This window comes from Strigops habroptila, chromosome 10 (genome assembly GCF_004027225.2).
Source record: "Strigops habroptila isolate Jane chromosome 10, bStrHab1.2.pri, whole genome shotgun sequence".
NCBI classification, from domain to species: Eukaryota; Metazoa; Chordata; class Aves; order Psittaciformes; family Psittacidae; genus Strigops; species Strigops habroptila.
The window spans coordinates 2,991,145-3,013,642 of NC_046359.1; the positions used below are offsets into that span (position 1 = coordinate 2,991,145).

The 22,498-nt window shown below is 37.4% G+C and overlaps 1 protein-coding gene across 3 annotated transcripts in view; it reads right to left on the reverse strand.

The window, feature by feature from the left end:
• The window catches only part of SCAF8 (SR-related CTD associated factor 8), a 207,242-nt gene that overhangs the window by 125,722 nt on the left and 59,022 nt on the right, over positions 1 to 22,498 (reverse strand). Inside the window, exon 21 of one of the 3 annotated variants that reach the window (XR_003993557.1) lies at positions 12,537 to 12,697. The exons of the other annotated variants lie outside the window; for them this stretch is intronic. The gene's annotated coding sequence lies outside the window, so the exon portion shown is untranslated. The remainder of the gene's footprint in view (positions 1 to 12,536; positions 12,698 to 22,498) is intronic. 3 annotated transcript variants of the gene reach the window in all.

The following is a 22,498-nucleotide window of genomic DNA, read 5'->3' on the forward strand; positions in this document are numbered from 1 at the left end:
GGCTTAATCAATCCAAAGAAAACTTCATCCCCATAGCTACTTTAATTATTGAATTCCTACATATGTGGGCATAAGATTGTTTAAATATAATATTCACCTAAATTATATACTTATTGTATTTCTTAAATAGTTTTAGCCTAGGAAAATTGAGTCTGGTGCCTTTAAATGCAGCTTCTTTAGAGATTCCTAAGAATGTAGAGGACTTTCCAAAAATGTCATTTGTAAAGTTTTTTGGTTTTTTCTTTTTTTTTTTTTTTGCGAGTGCAGTGCTGCCAAATATTTTTACCACTAAAGAAATGCTATTTCAGCTGCATTTGAGCAGAGTAATAGCGGTAGCTAATGGCCTATTCACTTAATCATAGTTATTCACTCCCTGGAAATGCCTTAGAATACTGTAAATGTTTTGTTTTCTCTGTGGACTCTTAAATTACAGGCATTATATAATACCCATGATATATAACCTATCAGTACGAATATACACTGAATCCAAAACCACTCCCTTAAATAATTCTAATATTTGGAGCTTCCAAAGAAAGAAAAATGCTGTTGTTACCCAGAGAGCTACTGAAATAGCACTGATAGCAGGGTAAGGAATGGCTATAAAGTAAGTTATGTTTTAACCGAAATGTGGCTATTTGTCATCCATTTACAGAGGTCTGAAGTAACTATCACAAAACATGTTTTAAACAAAGAAAACAAGAAACATGGTCAAGTAGCTGAACCACATACATCCTTTCCTGCAGATGTGGGGTTGCAGTCCAGCCCATAAGAGAGAGGTCAACCATAAAGTTTTCACTCTGAGACCAATGCTCTCATTGGGTGTTCTGTCAACACAGGATTTATCTTGTCCATCTCCTTTTTTTACATTCATATAGGTTGTAGAAGTCCCTGTCAGTCTTAGCTTTGCTTTGTTTGCTGCTCAGGGAAGATTATTATACTACATGTTGACTACCTGTCGCAAGGGTAAGGTCATAGCTGGTTATACCTCATTTCTTTGTGGTTGCCATTATACTGGTGAGGCACAGAACCCCTGGTAGTTTCTTCAGGAAGTTTCTTCCAAATGCATTTTAGAAAGCTGCAGAATATGTTTTAAAACAATGTTAGACTTCCGAGGTCAGAGCAGGCTGTGGTTTTTCGTTGCAATTGCTTTGCAGAAAGGATTGGATTACTAGCTCTTAAAAATATTACCCTGGCTACTTCAAGGAGTGAAGACAATCTCCAAAACAGACTTCTGTTGGCTTCCTGCGTGGAAGAACTCCTCCATGAAAGTATGTAAAAACTCAAAAGCCTTTCAAAATTAGAATACAGACAAAATTTGGTATCAAACACCTCTTTTATTTCTCCTGGAGAAAAAGATACTCAGGTGAAGTAATCTGCCAGGCCATAAAGTGATAAAAGACACTGCACAGGTGGTGGCCTTCTAGCTTTAGCTTTAGTTTTGTAGAAGAACTGTTAAGAATTTAGTGATGAAAAGAGAACAAAATGAAAGTGATTATAAAATGAGAGATTTCATGATTCCTAGGAAAGGAAGAACAGACAAATGCTAGGGGAGCACAGGGAATGCAGCCACAGTCAGCTCCAGGGACTAATCCAGGACACCTCCAGGCAAAGGTTATCCAAGGGGGAAAGAGTTCAGATGAGAGGACAAGTCTACAGAAAGGTAGCACTGAAGGCACAGCAGCAAATTAACCCAGTGCAGAGTAAGCAAGCAGTATGCTATGTCAGGAGATACTTCAAGTCCCAAAGGAGTCATTTAAAAGGTATCAGTACACAGCTTAGCATGTTGGGAGAACTGCAAAGAATCCATCATGCAAAGACATAGGGAAAAGAACAAGCACTAAATACAAGAAAAAAAAAAACCTGCAAACATGCTAGAAAAAGAAATGCAACATAGAACCACCTTACTAGTTCAGAGTAAGCTCTGCCTGAGAGAATACTGCTGCTGTAACCTGTAGCTCTGCACAGGCTTATTTAGCATCTGAGTGTTGCCTTTGGTGGATGAAATGTCAGTTACCTCGGGGCACCATGTGCTGGCACAGTGATGAGCAGAGAAAAGTTCGACTACATCCTACAACATAACTGCTGCTTTGTCACCAGAGAGGTGGGCGCAGCCAGACCTTTCATTGGGTTTCTCAAAGCAAGCTAGCTGTAATTCCAGCACCTGTGTATCTGAGGAGCTGGTACGTTGGTGACAAGAGAGATTTGTAAAATCTGATGTGATATAAACCTGTGATGTCGCAAGCAGTTACAAAAGTGCATTAGAATTCACCCTAATAACAGTAATTTGGATGAATGTTCTGAAATTAATACATTAGATCCACAAAGAGAAGTGCAAATTACCATAGAACGATAAATCAAGGGCACAAGTATAGAAAGGAGACCTGCCAGGCAACTGTACTGCAAAAAGGATCTGCAGGGGAGTTACAGCAGTCTATAAGCAAATTATAAATCAGGATGATATCCAGTTGCAGAAGAAGGCAGCCTGATATACATTCACAGTAATACTGTAAGCAAATCAAGTAATTATTTTTCCCCTACCAGCAGTGGCAAGGCCCTGAGTGCATTAATGTGTCCAGCTCTGCCTGCGGGGCTGTCAGGAGGAAGGAGACACTTGGAGGGAGTCCAGGTAAAACCCACCAAAAAAAAGTAACAGATGTAGAACAAGGAAAGGTTGAAAGACTTAAATTGTTTAGTCTAGAAAAAGTGAAGACATGATAACATATTTAAGATATGTGAAAGTTTGTTATGAGAAGAGGATGGTGACCAGTTGTTCTCCGTGTTCATCATGCTGAAGACAAGACTTACTAATGCAGTTGTGGAGAAGAGTTTTCTAGCACAGGGACAATCAGCCCAGGAGCAGGTTATCTGCAGGTATTACATGTAATGCTGCCACAGGAAGTGATGGGAGCAGTTGAGACAAGCACCTATCAAGATGAGGAGAGGTATGCTTGATCCTCCCCAAAACTGGGTGAACAGCTCACATGATCCTGTTCCTCAACTAAAAGACCACACTCAAAACATGTAAGGGAAAAAAATGAATAAAGGAAATACTGCCACCATACCTTGATCATAAATGCAAAACTAAGACACTGAGACGTTAAGCAATTCATTCAGTATCACACTTAAAGCCTACAGTAAGCCATTTGAGATCTTAACTTCAGAGCACTCAATCCAGCTCACATTAAACTACAATTCATATAATGAATAATAGTCCTATGAATTATTCATACGTACAAGACAAGGTGTCAACACAAATAAAAATGCCCGATTCCCCTGAATTTCTGAAATCATATCATTGATGTCTTTAAACGAGAGCCCCAGATTCCTTCCAAAAAGAAATCAAGTGGGGAAGCTTCTTGTCTGAAATGGGGAGTGCACAGCATGGAAATAGGACTGTGCTAGTCAAAACGCTCAGGTGATGAGATACAATAAGGAGAAAAATAAAGATACAATGAGAGGTCAAGGTTTATGGAGGTTAATATTGTACTTCCCTCTGATCTCTGCAAAACAAGGAAAAAGAAGGAATTTACAGAAAAACAGCAGACACAATACTCTAACCATCACCATAAAATCCCTATTTTATTCCTAACTTCACTGGTTTATTTTACAAATATCTTAGCACAAGAGCTTGAAAGATAAAATAGCACATTTGTATAACTAGCCATGATTCAAAACGAATACAGCCTTTTTCAGCACTGAACTTCAACTATTTCAAGTTAAAATCTTTGGACACAAAGTTAAATACTGACTGAAGTGCCTTGAGAAATGAGGTGATGGTGTGTGCAAGAGCTGAGTTGTTCCTGAATAAAGGGAACTTATGATCATAGGAAATATTACGCTTTGTGGAAAGAGACACAAAAATAAATCCATCATGAAAGTCTATGTAAGTGCATATCTATAAGCACACACAGAATGCTTATTCTGTGATAAGCTAATCCTAGATAGGCTGATTACAGCACAACTACCAGGAACTATCAAATATTTTGATTTAAAATCTGCTATACTTCCCAAGTGCAATTCCATTGGGATTTACACCCACCTGCTGGGGAACAAAATTTGTGTCTTTGAAAACTCGTGCTTTTATATTGTGCTCTGTATCACACTCAGGATGAACAGATGCCTCAAAGGAAGGGAATGATGAATTTGTGTAACCTCTGAGACTGAAATTATTATTTTATCTTTAGTACTGATGGCCAGATCACCATGCCTTGTAATTGATTACTTTTCATAGTTATACAATTATAAGCTAAAGAAACCTGATAAAGGTGGAATCACTTGTTTCCTGTGCTGAAAAATAGATTTTTCAAGAGCAAAGAATAAAATGGCACTTTCATATCCTGCAGAGCAAAAATAATCTATTATGGCATAGGAATCCTTTAATGTGATGACACATTGATTTTTGGAGGCAACTAAAATGCAGCTTTACTTTGCATAGCAATTTCCATACAAATCACATCTGGGAGTCTTCTTTGTTTAAACAGTGCAGTAACTGAATAATACAGTTTCAAAGTTAATATAAAATAAAAGCAGATAAGGAGTCAAATTAAGGATGTGTAGCTATTTACATCTATATCCTGACTGTCCAACAGGGACTTGAAAAGTGTTGTGAATTTCAATCTGTTTAAAAGTGTCAAGCTAAATATTACACTGGACTAAAAGCACTCAGACACCAGCAAGACTGTAATTAAAACTTCAAGGATCTTGGTGACATGATATTTACTCAGACAATACCCAGGCTTACGAACACTCAATTGTAGGTATTGAAATATGGTTTAATAGACACAAATAAAACATCACTGAATGTGTCTCAGTTAAAAACCTTGCAGCCTGGAAAATGTAATTGCTTTATAAAAACCTAATTAAAAGCCAAGGAAAGTATCGTATCTCACAGTGCTAATGAAAAATCTGCCTTCTGCTCCTATGAAAAATGTGCAGCGCTGCTGAAAGCAGATGGGAGGAAGGAGAATCTCAGGGAATGATTTGTTAAAGATAATGCACAGAGCATTTCAGAGGATTAAACTCCTTTATGTGAAATACTTAGAAATCCACCAAAGTTAACTCCATCAAGCAAGAGCTCACTGGTGGGGTGGTAGTTTCTGTGTAACATATATCCAACTTTTAATATGAAACTTAGGGAAATCAACTCAGTCTCATGAAATTACTTTTTTTTTATTTATTCATTTTTGTTTTAAATTAGAATAGCATGGCACCTTCTAGGATAGGAAAGAATTTTTTCATTAGAAAAACAAAACAGAAAATCTCACAGGCTCATCTACCTTGAACCACAATGTCAGGAAAACAGAAACCTGGGAAACAGAACCATAAACTCAACAAAAGGACAAACAAGTGGTGTGTTTTAACATATTAGACTTTAGAACTTGTCACTGCTTTATCAAGAATGCTTACTCCAAGTAAGCAAATAATCATTTACATAAGTATTGTTTTTAAACTCATCTTCCAATTTTTTACAAGTGGCATTTACATTATTTTCTGTTTCTCCATATTTGCCTTATTTATCCCTTTTTCATGTAGGCACTACTGCAACTATGCACTCACACGTGCTTGAATTTAAGCATGTAAGAAATTCCAGTTATTTTAATCAGACTAGTCACATTTTTAATGTGCTTTGCTGGGTTAGTAAATGGATTCTTAAATTTAATCATAAAAAGGAGCGGTTAAAACAAACAGCATAATCAAGGGGGGAAGCAGTTCAATCTACTTTTCAAAGTATTAACAAGAAATCAGAGACATTTATTATTAGGCAGGAGAGCTTTCAACTACATAACATATTTAAGTAATAATTATTGCTTTCAGATGGTCACTATTGATGCACAAAGCAACTGTGTAATCAATAGCTACCAAAACAACATCCATCCCATCCGCCATCAGCTTACACATAAGATAAAATGAAGAAACATACTATCTGCTCTGTAATAATAGCATAATATGAACTGGTCATAAATTTTCTTAAATTCATTGACCTGTCCACTGACAAGGAATGGTCTAATAATTTTCGAACTATCTTTACTAGAGGGGAAACTAATCTAACCATAAATACTTCATTTTGACTAATATTTGGGCAGTATATTGTTTCCTATTATTAACTTTATACACTCCTGAAATTATTATGGATGCGTACTGATCATGAGGCGGAGGTGAGAGCTTGGCCTCAGCTCCCTGGCCATTTGAGGGGTGCCTTCCTCACCCTCTTGGGAGGCTGGCTGAGCAGGATGAGTGTCTGTTCCCGATACCAGAGTTGATGGGCCCGTGCCCATCACCGTTACTGGAAATTACCAAGTGTTTCATTTGACATCAAGCACAAATTTGGGAAACAGGTGAGGTAGACATCTCACCAGCCCAGGAACAACTTCTATCATAACTAAGCCCTGCTGTCTGTAGTGATCTCTGAGGTAATGTAAGTTAGCGTCTCTAGTTGTGTCGCCATTGAAGATATGGTTTAGAACAACAAGTTTTTGTTTGGGATATAGAACGTGCCTGGAGCAACAATGGGGAACCACAATGCTCTGATAAACACGGAAAACTCCAGTTACACAGACTCTCTTCTATGTCAGTTCCTTTCATGCTTTCACACACAAGCTCAAATTTGCAGAATAACGGTGTAAAATAGGAACGTTTTATAGAAGACATACATAGTTCCTGCTCTCAAAATTTCATCCCTTTCCTAGGCAGTAAAAAGTTTGCCATGTTGGAGACTTGAGAATTGGAAATAACAGTAAGTAATTTTGTTGACTCCTTCCAAATGAGACTATGATTTCTCCTGGGTCTGTCAGATTTTTCTAAGCGTCTTAAAAGAAAGATAGGAATGACGTAAAATAAAATGAGCAGCAGCAGCTTTATCAAGGTTTGCCAGCAGAGCTGTTTCTCAGCAGGACGGGTCTGAGATTTTGTTTCAAAGCAGCTCATTTGGGAAACATCACCTTGCTGGGGCTTTGCTACAGGTGGATGAGCAACAGTAGGGTGGGTGGCTCATATCCCAATTACATGAGTATGTGAAAAATAAGTATTCTCTTGATACTATAAGTATCTTTAAGGAAGCTGACCTTTGGAAACTGATACTATTCACTGTGCAGTACACCCTGCCCTGGCAAACCGCAGGGAAAGCTTGCACTTTGCTCTAAAAGGAATAAGAACTTTCTGCACCTGCATTACTCGACCAACAAAGAGCTGGAGATGACTTCCTCATTCCTTCCTGCCCCACCGCTATGGGAACTTGTGCTTTCCCAGGACATCCCACATATCAAACACTGATGACGGAGCTGCTGAGCAGTCGTGTCCAGCTCATGGGCAGATGGAGAAGGAAAGCACCCACTGGGCTGCATGTCTGCTTCCTGGTGCTGCAGCCTGACATGGAGGCCTGGGAACCTCAGGTCTAGCATTGACAGTGGCAGTGCGAAACATGGAAAAGTAAAATTACCTTTGGAAAGACTGCTTAAGTTGAAATTATTTTAGTTTTAAGTTATTTAAATCAGCAAAAAAGTAAGAGTATTTTGATAATTTATTTAATCTTGTTTTCAATTTTTTCCTGTAGCTAGCTCTACTCTTAATAACTTAATACTCTAAAAGTTAACTTCATACTCTAAAATAACCACCTAAACATACTGATGTGGAATTAAACAGAGCTGTTATACTTTTTGCTGAGTGGATGTAATATATTAACATAAATTTGTTTAGCAATGATATAATTCAATACATATTCAAATCTTGATTTCTTATATCTAAAAGAACTATAAATATTACGTATCTTATTTTCAAGATGATAATTTTTAGTTATTTTTGATTCTCACCTTTTGAATCTATGTACAGTCATTATTTGTAAACAATATTTCAAGAGCTAATCAAACTTCCATTTGCTTTGTAGCCACCTATGCAACGAAGTTTGTCTCTTGGTTTACACAGGTAACAGTTTTTGCGGGTATGTCCGTACGTATTCCTTCATCTGCCATGCAACAAAGTGACTGTGCTAAAGTCCATCCACCTCCTTACTCCTCTGACTCCACTGTGGAGAATGACCTTTATGCTCTGCTGTTAGACATGTTGCTGCTGTGCTTCTCCACCCAAGCTGTCTTTGAAGCCATCCCTATTGCCACCTTTCCAGTTGCTGCTCACTAAACATCCAAACGCTGCTTCTCTTCTGTCTCCACAGGAGCTGGACTGCCTGATCTAGAAAACCTGGAAGCTGGGAGACTTCTCCTTCTCTCTGCTACAAAAGGAGTGCAGAAACAGAGCTCTTGACAGGAGGAAAGAACCACATGAGATTTTACTGCACTGACACGCCCTCGGTAACACAGTGGCCAGATGGTAAAGGAGTAGAAGAATCCAAGACAGAGAAGCAACAATATGAGGTCATGAATGACATGGCTGCTACCCTTGGCTCCACACAGGGAGACCTATCCAGATGTGTGTGCTGGACCTACTGTACTACCCTAATATAGATAATTCCAGCAGCAATCAAATAATATAACCTCTACTGAATCAAATATAGGTATTGCTCTGCGAAAAGTACTCTTTGCACCTCCTTCACACAACTGATTCTAGCAAGAGGAAAAGGACTTATACAACTTCCCTTATTTGCTGATATAAATAAAACGGCACAAATTCCTCTTTCCTACTGCTTGGGATAAAAATCAACTACCATGGTTTTTTTGAGCAATAGTTCTAAAAAACACCTTATTGAATCTGTATTTGACAAGACTTCATGCCCATGTGAAAACTGAAAGCATAGTTATACTCTAAAAGCCCAAAGAGTTGTAAACCCAGATTCTTCTTTACTTCTGGGGTGGTTTAAGCCCAGCACTGCACCAGTCTCTAGGAAGGAGAAAAATAACTGCCACAGCTGAACCAAGGACAACTTGCTTCCTTCAATTCACAGTAAAGAACGTAATTTAATCATACTCAGCAGCTGTAGGCAATAGTACAATCACATTGATCTTGAACAGAGTGAGAAGATATTCACGGTAGTATGGAGGAAAAACACAGAAAGAATTAGAACTTCAGAGCAGAACCTCAAAAGATCTTAATAAAGAGATGATAAGAAACTAGCCACTCACAACAAAGGCTATCACAAGAAAATCGCTACTTTTCTGGCATTTCTTTTCACATTTCAACACTGTAAGAGTAAACCTGTGGGTTGCTCTTGATGCACTGAGTACAAAGCACTGTGAAAAAAATGAAATACAAAATCCAGCTACTATGCCAATGTATTAAAGGTAACACTGGACTAAGGAAACAGATGTAGATACAACGCTCTCATGAAGGCAAATCTCAGCTGACCCAAACTGTACTCAAACTAATTTTAGTACAAATGAGATTTAGATTTTAGTAAAGCAAAGCAGACATCACATCACTTGCTCTTTTAGATGCCAACCTCCTTTCATCACCCCTCCTCCCAGCCATTTCAAGCCATTAAAAATGAGACTAACAGTAAGTCGGTACAATGTTACACTTCAAACCTATTGTACTTGCAACTAGGTATTGCATTTCCCTGCAGAACCCATGTTGTTGTGTAAGAACAGCCCTTGAGTTAGACATCACAGGCTTTAGCTACCTTACTGGAACCTGAGCATTCTTTGAGGCAGAGATGGTGTTTATCTGGGAATAAAAAAGAAGTGCTGGCATTATATACATAACGAGCTGCTCAACTCATTGTTTTCCAGCCTGTGCATCCCAGATGTCAATGGACTATGGTTTAGAGTGAGGAAAGAATTGCCTAAGAAAGCAAACCCCACCACAGGTAGGTTGAAACTTGCTCTTTGACATTAAAATGACCGACTAACATTAGAACATTTTGAGGGATCTCAGCAGGCTGAAGAAGCTTCAAAACTTGAGTCTATACCAGTTATTTAGGGCTGGTTTGACATTTTCCTACCTCTACAAGGACAACCAGCAAGGGGAGAGGGACAGGGGGGTGAGAGGAAGACCACAGGACGATGTCTGTAAATCCACAAGAAAAGGCTTTTAGGACAACTGCAGGTTTCTGGTTTCTGTTTTCATCTAAAAACTACAAAAATAAGACTCAATTGGAATGATGAAATATTTTTTTACAAGTAACAATACGAAGAATTTTTTTTAAAGCTTTGAGATCCAAAGTAAGACATTTAATTACAGCATAACTCAGCTAGAAATGAGCTTGGTCTGCTATAAATAAACAAAAATCAAATTGCATTTGATGCAACGATTTTGATTCCAACAAGATGCTGGAAAAACAAGATACTTTTGAAAAAAAGTTACAAATAAGAGAAATTACAAAGCAGAAACATGTTAACAGGAAATTGATCTAATGAGTATATTTCTGTGATTAGACTAATTCACAGACTTAGGCACTTATTCTAACAAGCAAGCATTAGAAACTCAGCCAAACGTAAGGGTAAATCAAACACAGGATAAAAGTACTTCACTGATGGACACAAAAATCCTTCAGTGATAGTATGCAACTGTATCATACTGATGTTAAACGTATATTAAGGTTCATATAATGAAACTAAACTAAAGATTGTTTTTTCCTTCCTTCCCCTCAGATTATTCTTACGGAAATTAAATTAGGGAGGGCCACTTAGGTGCCACAGCTATATGGTCCTACACATTAAACTTAGGAAGACTCCTTTTCTGTCTTAGAAAATGGTACCTGTGATGTATTCTACATTAAGATACGAAATTATACATAAAATATACTTGTTTTCAATATACTAAAAATATTGAATAAGTTATTACTAAATACTAATACACAGATAAATGATTTTCATGTTGTATGATATTCGCTATTGCAATACATTCACTGTTAAAGCAGAGTACATGAAGGCAATGACTTCATTAAGAAATCTTTCAGATGAACGTAGTAAAATAAATACTATTCATTTTGAGCAACTTTATAAGTGGTTAAAGCCAAAGGTCTGTGTTATTCATCAGACTTCATTGTATAAATGACCAAATGCCATGCAAAAAAATTTTTAAAGCATTCATAGTATTTCTCACTGGACTGATGTTAGAGTCTGGTTAATAGCTGAAAATGGAAGATTACAGCTACTTTCCCATTTCTGAACTGTTGCAATTGGTAGGATATGCACATGGACATCAAAACTGAGATATAAATGGGACTGCACAGACGAGTGCTGCAACAGCTCTGGCTTTCAAGGAATGGTGAGACACCCGCAAGCCCTGCCAGGAGGCAAGAGATGACTGCCAGGAGAAAGGGAATCCCTGTTGGAAAGACAGGATTTGAAGGGGGCCTGTTATTCAGAGCCGCCAGTCTCCTCTGGAGTAGTATTTGATTAACCTCTGTCAGCTCACCGACTCCCTACACAGTTGATAATAAGACAACACAAGCAGTCTAAAAACAATGAAAGTACCTATCTACTGAAACATATCTCTCACCAGCCACATTACCCACAAATATCAAAACCATGTGAACATATTTACGACATTCCTAGTCTGGAAACAAGTTTTATCAATATTTTACTGGGTTAGAATCTTGTCCAGAGAAGGATCAGATAAATTAATCTAAATAGATGCAAGCCCGCAAAAGTTATGCTACAAAGAAAACCAGAATCATTAAGGGTCTATGTAAATACAACGGATTAATCTACAAAAGATGATAGGATCAAAATCGTCCTACTAAAAGCTGTGACAAATCTATAAAGGTCTTCAAATCCTAACCCCCACCACCAGAGCAGATGGGTTTAGGTGAAAGTTTTTTACCCAGCTCTTTCCAGAGGCATACTTGGCTGGTCCGCTTCCAGACATGATACATTACACAGTTAAAAAGAGCACTCAACAGAATAAAACTTACTAAATGGTAGATAATTTGAGCATTTCTACATGCCAAAAAAAAACACCCCATAAATCTAAAGATAATGAAAAGCAGATTTCCTCAGCTACATTTCTTAACTGAGGTCTCCTGACCACGCTTCTCTGATGTATAAAAGAAAAGCATTTCAGGATCAAGCAAAGCAGAAACACTCCGACAAAAAGGAGCCCAGGACTTATAAAAGGAGACAAACTTTCAAAAGTTATCCAAGTCCTTGAACTACTTTGTAATAGGCCAGAGAAGATAAAAATTGGGAATTAGCAGGCAAGGCTCGCTGGTGGGACTGGGATGGGAGGGTGGCAGCCATCAGCAGAGCCTCTGTGTGCTAATGCAGTTTAATATCAGAAGTGGTTTTGTTATGGTCAGTCAGAAAAAGAGAAATATCTAACCCTCTGCTTTCACAGACCTTTCTCATAAAATATCATGGTGATAAACAACTATGATTCACCAGCATTTTCTAAAGTAGGCTTTGATGTGTGAAAATGATGACTGTGTAATCCCTGTTAATTACAGCAGGTGTTTAAAGGCCAGGTGAGTAGGAACTTATACACTACCCTGAGCCTAGCATACAACACAGGAGAACCACCCTCAGTTAACGTGTGCACACACGAATTGAATGAAAACCAGCGCGCTAAAGCACAACAGTGAATTATTTTGAGAATCATATTCAAATCTCATGGTACCTCACCTGAATAGGACTTAAGAGGACAGCTACCTGGTTTCCACATGTCAGCACCACAGTGGACTGTGAAGAAACAGCCACGACTACGTGTGTTCTGTGCACCCTCTGCTGGTTTCACAGCAGCAAGCAACCACGGCTCAGGAAAGACATGTAATAAAATAGAAGCAAAATCCGGGGAAGAAAAGCCATCTTAACTGCAAGCAACAGTAAAAAGAGATACCAAAATTACTTTCAAAAGTTAAAAGAAATTGGTATTTGCAAAAATATCTTATTCTGAAATTACAAAAAGAAAATTAATTATTGGGTAGCACCCCTTGCTCAAAGATACTCAGTACAGGCTGCAAATTACCGGCCCTGTGTTTCTATTGTAGCTTCTTAATAGTTGCTTAAGTCTACTTGAATTTTTCCAAAAGACTTTTAAATAAGCATTTGGTTAGATTTCAGTATCCTGTGCTTTTTCAAGAGAACAAGTCAAACAGACTAATCTTACAGATCTCAGCAAAGAAACTGAAGCAATTACTTTTTTTTTAGAAGCCAGATATTCTCCTACCAGCTATTTCAGCTGCTTTTCATTACAGTTTCTGTCAAACTAAGAAAGACACCCTACTCTCATAAACATCGGATTCAGCATTTCTTATTTTCAAATCACTTTATTCGCTTTAACATGGCTTTTACTAACATCATGTTTGTCCTTAGTTTACAAGACTCCCCCGGACTGTTCACAGGGTTACACATGAATCTCCATTGTCTGTAAAGCTGACATAACCCAGTCTTGCACGTTTGAAACTACCAAAACCTAAAGCAAAACAAAATGCTGAAGTATTAACCCTCAACAGCACCCAGCTAGTTGGGCACCAATTCTGCTTCATGACCAACTGAAAATACACATAGACCCCAGCAACCTGACAAACCCTTTAATTTCACAATTCTTCAAAACCACAGTAAACTCCCTTTGGTCGCTGCTGACACATTAAAAACGTATTTCATCAGTACTAAAACACTAAAGAAAGGAATATAAAATCTCAAGTTTGTTGCATCACTAACAAAATCAGCAAGTGTTTAGAAAATGTTTTAGAACATGCTACATTTTACACCTTTCTGAGAGGAGCTTCTGTAATTTTCACAAAACCAGGATCTCTTGAAAGAAAAATCCCACAATACTCTTGTCACTGACAGCTTGTTACTGTCTATGGATTTGATTATGAACGTGTTCATCATTTCAGAGTGCGGAATAGAATATTACATTGTTAACCACGGATAAGGTGATCAAGCTTCAAAGCTCTCTCCTGTTCCTGCACACGACTCACTCCTCAGTCCTGCTAGAACAGATTTCCCAGTTCCTGTGCTATTCTGTTGTTGCTTGGCTGCTCATTTTTATATCCTCCTCTCACTCCATTATGTTCTGATATACTCAGATGGAAATAAATGCAGAAAACTTTTTTTTTTTGACAATAAACTACTAATTATTTTTTTAGGAGCACACTGTATATACATAGAACCAATATACAGGGGTACAGGATATAAAGAATAAAGGATAAACGGTAAAAGAATAAAAAGAAACTAATTCAAATTCTTGTTATACTGCAGCCTGTACAACCAGAACACATGTTTCTTTACAGAAACGCTGTGATCCAAGATTTAACTGTCACCTGAAAACAACAAATTTAATGGCACTGGTGTAGAGTATAAGATCCTGACTTATGTGAGGAGGGGATATGCAACTCCTCTCACCACTGTTGTGGTGCAACACCTCAACCACTGTTGTATTCATCTAGCTCTATTTTATGCAGGAGAGAATTAAATAGGAAATCATAAAAAGTTTACACGCAAAGAGCAGTGATGTGTTTTTTTCTAAAGGAGACAGAAAAAGGCACATGGGGAACAGAGTGCTGGCCTCATGTCACAGACAAGACCCAGCAATATCCAGTATCTGTGTACCTCATGGGTAATAGTAGGGCTTAGAGCTTTGCTTGGTGTTTCAAAGTGTTCGGAACAAGTATGTCAGAACTGGCCACGCTTTACGAAAGGGATAGCCAGCTGCTGGCCTTGTAATTCACTTAAGGTGCCTGAGCCCCAGTGCAGATGATAGTTAGCTGGGGGAGCAACTCATCCAGCTGCCATTCTCATCTCCCTATAGCCAGAGGCTTGCTGCAAAAAGAGGTTCAAAACCTGGGTAAGGTGTCCTAGCAAGGCAGGCTCACTTTTTTCACCATGCTGCAGCAGCTTCTCTTCAAAAAGTTGCAAGTATCTCTTTTGGAAACACTGCACCTTCCCTTTTAAGAACGTAGGCTGCAGTAGCCGGCTGGACACCACTCCTTTCTGTTGGTGGGGAAGGATAAAGGAATAGCAAGAGCATATGAAACTTGTTCCCTCAAAACCCATTAAAGCTTCACTTTCAGACTGAAGACACTGGAAACAATGCTATAATGATCAGCTTTCAAATGCTCACTGCAAAGAGCTTTTGTCAAAGAAAAGCAATGAGAGTGAAAATACAAACTGAGGAACTATTTTGTCACTCCAGTAGAGATATTGTGCCAGAAGAAAACCCACGAAATTTCCTGTTTCAAACTCTTTAGAAATGGTGAACAATGGCATCAGAAGTATTCAAAAGGACACTGAAGAAAACCTACGAACATCGTGGTTAGGAACAGTGATGATGACAGGGTAGCACTTCTGTGCCAGTTGTTACCAAAGCATCGTCAGGACCACACAAGGAATGGAAAAGCAAATGAAAGTGAACAGTATATTTGAGAGATCCACCTACTGCTAGTATGTCAGGTGGTCAGAACCCTGAAAAGTTTCAGAATTTAACCCATGGCCTTTTCCCAGAAAATGAGACCTAGAAGGAGGCATCGCATGCCTACAATATCCTCAGACACAACTCTGTTTCAAAACAATCCAAACAAGCACCTACAGTGGTTTAACCATCTCTCATCTTTCTTGCTCGTAGCAGGGTTCAAGTAGAGCACCTCGTTCACAAATCTGACTTGCCAGCAATGATTAACTTGAAAAACATATTAAATACTTCTATTTATAAATATTAACCATGTGACAAAGTTCAGTATAAAAAGACTATTCTGCTGCCTACTGTAGTAATACTGGTATTGCGGCTCGGGCAGAAAAGGAAACCTTGATCCCCAGGTGAGGATGAGCCTTGTATCTACATGGCTCAAGCCCAGCGCACCCTCGAGGCGTCCGCCTGTGCGCCTGTAAGGCAGGCACAGTGATTTGCCTCAAGCTGTTCGCACCTCCTGCGTTATCTCCTAGTCTGAGATGAAAAGTTGTGGTAGGTGTTTTTTCGAGCCAAGCACCAGAGTTAAGGCTTTGTCTGTCACAGTCCACTAGAGCACTACTTTTTATAGTATATGTTTGAGAGCTTTATATTCTCACAGAAAAAAAAACCCCATCAATCACCAATAGGACGTGAACCTTTCCTATGTATACAGGAATATTTTGTTTTACTTAATAAAAAAAGTAAGATCCTAACAATCAAGTAGTGTAGAACTCTGGTGTAACCAACCAAATGTTTCAGAGCAAGCTGAATTTAGAACCCTAATAATATTTAATCTTTAAATATTCACCTGATTTTCAGAGATGATGTGAACTTAAATCTACACATGAATACACCCATGTCTAACTTTGACTCCTTTGACATAGCAGGAGCGGAAGCCAAGACAAAGATGCAGGAGCTGAAGGAATACCATGAGCGTAATGTGTACAGCAAGAGGATGAATTCATACTGTACTCTGTGTTTCCCTTCCTATGGTGCAGACTGAAAATGCTGCAGCTAAGCTTTCCAGAAGCTTCTATTAAATGGGTATGTACACAAGCATCAATCGTTCAATGATAATGAATTCTAATGTATTGTGTATCTTGTGGTATGTAGCTCAAATCAATGCTAGACAATTACTGTAAGACAAGATATATAATTTCAAAGCTGTATAATAAGATGCTTAATAGGTCCCAGTTTTGGAAAGATGAATGAGACAGAAGAACAACAGCGAAATTTCTTGGAAAGGACCTCTAAGAAGACATAATTTTCAAACAGATTACTTTCAAAAAAGGCCAATAAGATGGTAAAACAAACCATGTATTAAAGCCTTTCCAGTTCTCTAGCAGACTTTTCTTGGGTCTTGTTTTCTTACCCATAAAATGCTAGAAATGTTTAGAAAATTGGTTTCAAACTTTCTCCTTTTGGATTTGTGTTTGCTTGCTTTTCTGTATCAAGAGGAGATACATTTAGAACAAATTAATTCTCAAAGTTGGGAAAATCTAAATTCATCATTTTCAGACAATTTCTTGGTTAAATTTCTTAATTATGAATACGAAAGATTAAAATATCTGGTGGCAAGGTAAGGAACAGAGAAGGGGAATGCAAAACCTTGGCATTAGCTAGTGTGCAAGTGTTGAATGGGACAGCTCCCGAGGTTGCTCTGACTTGTGTGTGACTTTTCACATTGCGTATCAGAGACAGCATAAAGTACTAGGTGGTGTGAAAAATGCCATTTTAGTTATGTTCTTGAAGATGCTGGAACCAGACTATCATGACAAAAATAAGTGATTTTGGATAAAAGTTTTATTTCTTTTTTTACATGTCATCCATTCTTATTTCTATTCTGGTTAATACAGAAATGTAAGAACTTTTCATTGGAGAAGGAAGTTTATTGAAGAGAGTTAGGCAGCGCATTCTAAAATGAAGAAAACTTTATTAACCTAACGCATTTATTTTTCTTTAAATGATTTGAAGAAAGAAGCTATTTAAATAAAACACAACCTTTCAAAAAATGCAGTAAGCAAATGGGGAAAAGAAATCTAAAGGACATAAGGGATTCTAAAAAAGAACAGTGACCGTCTATTACAGGGCTGCTCTACGTGCTGCAGCGAAAAGATCTACATTGAGAGTATGATCATTTGGGGAGAGCCAGAAGATACAACCAATGCACTTGACTAGCTTTAATTTGCTTGCTTTCTTTCACTCCATGAATTTCCTTCCTTGCACAGGACCAGACAAGTGTAGCACTTGCAATTTTTTTCAGACATTTTGTATAATCTATTCCACCATACTCTCAGAATCCTGACACAATCTTTATTAGGGCTGCCTGCTCACAAATACTTACACAGAGGAACAGGATTTGAAAGATAAAAAAATATCCCCTAGAAGGCTTTGGGCTTAAAAAGCTGTAGAAAAATCCATGAAACTAGAACCAGACAATCTCCTACCACCTGCTTTTCTAAAGGCCGCTGAAGAAACCAGAGACATGCAAGACAAACCATTTGAAATTCTGGATCCCATGAAGCTAATAGCAGTGTCACACCAGTAAATGAGTGAGGTTGTATATCACAAATTGGTTTCATAATAAGACTGAAGCAGCATTAAAGTCTCTAGAAATGACATGAAAGGTAATGTAATAATTTCCATCAAGAAAATAATATTTTCTACAGAGAGCAGAAAGCAAAGGATACTGTAGCTAGGACTCCAAACTGGGATACTATGATGAAATGCACCTTTTTAACTACTGAGATACATAAAAAGTAAATGGTATCTCCGTACTAAACAGACATTCCTCAGTAACAGTGTTTCAGATTGATGGTTCACACAATTCAGTAATGTCCTCTTTTTATTTCTCTGATGGTTTTGCCCCAAACATCACTCCTACTTCTCACTAGCTGTCTGCGTCTATATTACAGTGATGTAATATGTATGATGTACTATGTATTAGACAAAGTACATGTGCATTCATGAGAACAATCTCTAGTCAACATTCAGAGTGGAACCCTGAACAAGGACAGGATTTGGTCTGGGAGATAAACAAGGAACTAAAAAATCTTGGATCTTACACTGACACCTCAGTTCAGCACATTCCTTGCAAGTGAGATAGTTCTTTATCATACTCTTATCTGGATTCAGCAGGTAAACTTAAAAATACCCAAATAGGTATATTAACATTCGTATCAACTTACTTCTTACCATCTTAAAAATATTTACACCTTCCTGGTTTTGGTTTGGTTTTGGTTTTGGTTTTTTTTTGTTTTGTTAGTTGGTTTTGTTGTTGGTTGGTTGTTGTTGTTGTAGTTTTGCTGTTGTTGTTCTTAGGGTTTTTTGTTTGTTTTAATTAAGGTATGAGCAACATTAAGAAAAATTCTCAGGACTACTTAAAATCTTTGGATGCCTGCTTGTTAATTAGTGAATATTTAATCAGAACATGTGCATTAACTTTTATTAAATCTGAAAAAAAGGAAGGTTTACTCATGCTTTGTAACTGAGGTTTTACCCCAATTTCCAATTAGACTAACAAGCTATTGCCTCTGAAATAACATTACCTATTCAAGTGTTACATATGGATCCAATCTGTACATCATTTTTGGTGGCTGCTCAAACTTGCTATTTCATGCCACTTTCCTGATTTCCACAGTTTTCCTGTTTTCTGACTATGCAGTGAGGATTGCAGGTGTAAAGCATGTATAAAGCGTACACACAGTATGCACACAAAACTTCAAGACTACACTTCAATAGTTTGTATTACATATTTATCCTAATAACTTCGCGGGTTTACATTCTAACAAAAATAATGGGTGCCTCGCTCGTTTTATCAATTCACAGAACTACAGCCCATCAGGTTCGTATTTTTAATGTGATGAATTTTTCAAAGCAACATGAAGTTTGAAAAGATGCCATTATTCTGCTTTCAATAAATAAAAACATTCCGAATTAATTAGTAAGCATTTCAATCTGGTTTCAGTATTTTACTTTTAATCACAGATAGCTTGAAAAATAAGGTTGTCAGCAGTGAATTGCCTACATTAGTAGTCATACTGTACAGGAAATCCATGATTTTCAAGAGAAAGACTTCTGATTGTCCTAGATTTAAATAACTCAGTTATGTAACTGAAATACATAATTCAAAGGTGTTTCTAATTTGTGGTAAGAGGAATTCTGTGATGGCACTACTTGACATAATAATGTATTGCGAGCATCTGAAAATAAATTAAAAATGTACTGGACAGACTGGTACAGCTTTCAGTTAACATTTTTGAAGTTCAGCGTCCATTTAGTATTTATGTATTTACACTACTGAAACGACAGATTTTCTTGCAGAAAAATCACTGAACCCAAACTGCATCTCAAATTCTACGGACAAAAATTCATTGATTTTGTCCACATTTCTGCTTAAAGTTGGAAATATATGGTCCTTTTCAGAGTGAAAAATTTAAGGCACTTAAGTTTTAAAACTTAAAATTGCATTTCACTGCATTGCTGAATGAGACCTGATTACCTCCGAAACGGCATAACTCTAAAGTAATTTTGTCTCTTGATCAACTAAAGAGAAAACTGTAGAGCTTACTTTGAGTAGATAAAGGTGTATGCATTTTTAGGAAGGACTTCAAACACTAAGATTACTTCTATTTAATTCCTGGTGTTATCAGGAAAAAAGCTACACTTCTTATTTTCCCAGATGTAATTATAATTCAGCATGGAAGTGACATTCAGATCCAAAGTCCCTGCATCTATGGTGTATGTGAATCCTATCAATCTACATCTGAGTTAACAATTCTGTATCCACTTGATACTCTTCACCTTTTAAGGATTTTTTTGCACTGGCTTGTACATAATTGTATCACACCAACACAATTATAATGCTCCAGTATACAAATCAATATGTCTGTGTAGCTTACCCTACTTTTAGAAACACAAGTCATCTACCTCTAAGAATGCCACAATTTTTCTGCATTTCAACAGAAAGCTTAATACATGCTAATGTGAACACATATCTGTTATAACACAGATAATGCATACAGATAATCATTCAAGAGGAAAACTGAAGTATTAAAGCATTAAATCATGAAGGAAAAAATGTTCGTCTAAACCAATCCACTCTCTGCCCAGTTGTTTTGTTTGTTTTGGGGTTTTTATGTAAAGCACAAAATAGTATGATTTCATCTGATAAGCAGAGAAAAATTAAAATTAGTGAGTTAACTTTAAAAGAAAACTGGCAAAGTACAGAATAACATTAGCAAACCAGTGACACCACGAATATCACTGTTACTATGCAAGTGCTGAAATGTGCATTTTAAGCTTCTGAAAAAGAGAAAATACATTCACCTTCAACTCCACAACATATCCTAACAACCTCTTGGTTTTTAAGAGTGCTCAGACCACTAGTTTTTCCGCTCCTCTGATCTTTGGCAGCAGAGGATCTAAAAGATACTAAGAGTAGGATATTCAAAGAGACCACCCTTTTTCATCAGGTTTGTGTAAGACAGAAAGGAATACAAGAATTCTGGCAATTACAATTTTACAGCTTGCCCACTTCCAAAGAAACCTTAACAGATTTTCGTACCATCCCATCACTGACAAGAATCACTTTCCAGATCCTATACACCTTTCTCGGAAGTTATTACTTCTAAAGAGATGTAATAAATCTTCTTCTTAGTAGTTCTACTTCACTTTTCTTCACTATGAAATATGCACGTACGTTACTAGAATTAAAAACGTTTGAGTACCCAAAGAATTTGTACAGACTAAGTGGAGTGAATAATGTCACTAGAAAGACCCTTCAAGGAGAAACATAGGACTAGTTACAATTAAGAAAGTCCTGCACTATGATATTCTCTTTGCCACTGCAAAGTTTCTGTTGATGTGAATGAATACAGTACAGCAACATGGCAGAAATATGCTTTTACCATTCTTGTTCAAGTAAACAGCTTCAAATTTAAAAAAGTATCCTGCCTTTATGCCTTTTAAATCAATCTCTCATCTACGCAAGCCGATGGCCTCACAGTACATGCTCACTTGTGAAAGCTCAGCACTTGAAAGGAAAATGTGACTAATGTAAAATTAAAAGAATCAGCAATAGCTGTCAATAGGGGAAAAAAGATCCTTTTCATTACCTGAATCAACAACAAAAATTGTCCTAGTTACTCTTGGTGACTCCTGATACTTTGAATAGGTTTTTAAATTATATTTGCTCAACTCCTTTTATCAAGAGACAAAAAAAGTCACCTTAGTATTATGTTACGTTTAAACACATTACTGAAAATACAAAGAATTAAATTTGATATCCATTTTTACCAGCTTCAAATCAAATGACTCAAAGATTTGAGAGGAACATGGACCAAGAAAATGTGTACTTTGAGTGTTGACCAGCATAAAGTATCCTTGCATGTCATCAAAACCACTGTCACTGTATTTTGTGAGTTCTGCAATAAATCGGCTTATTTTATAAATACCTTCTACAGACAGTTTATTTGATAATTTTCCAACTGTGCTTAAGTAATGCCTGTGCATGCCACACTACAGGCTTGATTACAGCATTCCCGTCTTGCCTTATTTAGGGTAAGAGTACCTTAACTTCATAAATAGTCATTTAAATCACTGAAATGGCTTGAAGAATGGTATAGTACTCTACTGAGGCAAAGGAATCTAACAGAATCTACTCCCTTGAGTTTGTAATAACAACATGAAGCACTACAAATAAAAATGAAAGTGTACCAACATTTCACAGGAAAAGGCCTCAGCAAAGAAATCACGTCCTTAGAGCAAATGAAGGCTATGTTTCATCTTTGTAATCTTTAGGGATGTAGCATTCTGCTCAAATACAGTATGGTGTAAGGCCAGAATCACAGGCTGTTTAAAAAGGTAATAAATACGTCAAACAACTTACTAATGCATAAGTTTTTCAAGTAAACGTGTACGCCTAAATATACTGTATTGCCTGCAAAGCTACCTGAAATATTTGTCCAATACATATGTTACTTATGTAAATAGTACATCGGCTTTCTTCTGTTGCTAGAATTGACACCTTCCATCACTAGCGCCAGCTTTAAAGAGGCATAAGCCAGAACTGCTGCCCAAATCCCTGACCCCCAACTTCCTTCAGTCCCAATCTCACTCTTTCCTTTGCATCAGCAAAAATTCTGTGACACTACAGTGAACCACATCAAAAAACTGATCCGGATCACAGTACAGCTCCTTTCAGTGCATGTGCTGGTTTACG